The following is a 1,623-nucleotide window of genomic DNA, read 5'->3' as shown; positions in this document are numbered from 1 at the left end:
TCCCCAGCCTGGTGCCCCATGTCCCACACCTGTGGCAGAGGGGCCCTGTGTCTCCTCGCTGCATCCCTCCCGCAGCCCTCTCAGCCACCCACAGCCCGTGCCCTCCTCCCTCCGTGCCTTGTCCCCTGTCCCTGGGCACCAGCTCCCATCTCCAACCCCCTACCCCATCCCTGGCACCCTCCTTTGGGCTACATCCTGTGTCCCAGACCCTGCTCCCCGCTCTCCAACCCCACACCACCTTTCTCTGTGCTGCTGTTCCCTCTGCCCTGTGTCCCACGTCCCCATTCACCATGTCTGTGCCCTGTCCCCATCCTGTGCCCCTGCAGCCGCTCTCCATCCTCCCCCCGTGCCCTCCCCACGTCCCCCATCCATTTCGCCCTCCTCTGCCCGGTTCTCCCCTGCTGTCTCCATCCCCTCTGCCCGGTTCTCCCCTGCTGTCTCCATCCCCTCTGCCCGGTTCTCCCCTGCTGTCTCCATCCCCTCTGCCCGGTTCTCCCCTGCTGTCTCCATCCCCTCTGCCCGGTTCTCCCCTGCTGTCTCCATCCCCTCTGCCCGGTTCTCCCCTGCTGTCTCCATCCCCTCTGCCCGGTTCTCCCCTGCTGTCTCCATCCCCTCTGCCCGGTTCTCCCCTGCTGTCTCCATCCCCTCTGCCCGGTTCTCCCCTGCTGTCTCCATCCCCTCTGCCCGGTTCTCCCCTGCTGTCTCCATCCCCTCTGCCCGGTTCTCCCCTGCTGTCTCCATCCCCTCTGCTCGGTTCTCCCCTCGCTGTCTCCATCCCCTGCCGCTCGCCTTGTCCCCTGTCCCTGGGCACCAGCTCCCATCTCCAACCCCCTACCCCATCCCTGGCACCCTCCTTTGGGCTACATCCTGTGTCCCAGACCCTGCTCCCCGCTCTCCAACCCCACACCACCTTTCTCTGTGCTGCTGTTCCCTCTGCCCTGTGTCCCACGTCCCCATTCACCATGTCTGTGCCCTGTCCCCCGTGTGCCCATGTGCCCTGTCCCCCACGTCCCCATTCACCATGTCTGTGCCCTGTGCCCCATGTCCCCATTCACCATGTCTGTGCCCTGTCCCCATCCTGTGCCCCTGCAGCCGCTCTCCATCCTACCCCCGTGCCCTACCCACGTCCCCCATCCATTTCGCTCTCCTCTGCCCGGTTCTCCCCTGCTGTCTCCATCCCCTCTGCCCGGTTCTCCCCTGCTGTCTCCATCCCCTCTGCCCGGTTCTCCCCTCGCTGTCTCCATCCCCTCTGCCCGGTTCTCCCCTCGCTGTCTCCATCCCCTCTGCCCGGTTCTCCCCTCGCTGTCTCCATCCCCTCTGCCCGGTTCTCCCCTGCTGTCTCCATCCCCGGCCGCTGCCCGCGGCCATCCTCCGCTCCCCACGCCCACCGGATCCCGTCCCCGTCACTGTGCCCACATGACTCTGCCGTCCCTATCGTCGCCTCCCGTTCCCATCCCCGCCTCCTTCCCCCGTCCCCGCCTTCCGCCCGGTCCCCGTGCCCGCTGCGTGTGTCGGTGCCGCAGCCGGCGCCGCGGTGCCCGTCGCCGTTCGCAGTCCCGCAGCCCCGGGATGTCGGTGCGGGCGGTGCGGGTGCTGCGGCTGGGCGCGGTGCCGTACGCGGAG

This window comes from Onychostruthus taczanowskii, unplaced genomic scaffold, assembly GCF_017590055.1.
Source record: "Onychostruthus taczanowskii isolate IOZ18803 unplaced genomic scaffold, ASM1759005v1 scaffold172, whole genome shotgun sequence".
NCBI lineage: Eukaryota > Metazoa > Chordata > Aves > Passeriformes > Passeridae > Onychostruthus > Onychostruthus taczanowskii.
The sequence above is the reverse complement of the archived record's forward strand: the minus strand, read 5'-3'. Positions refer to the sequence as shown.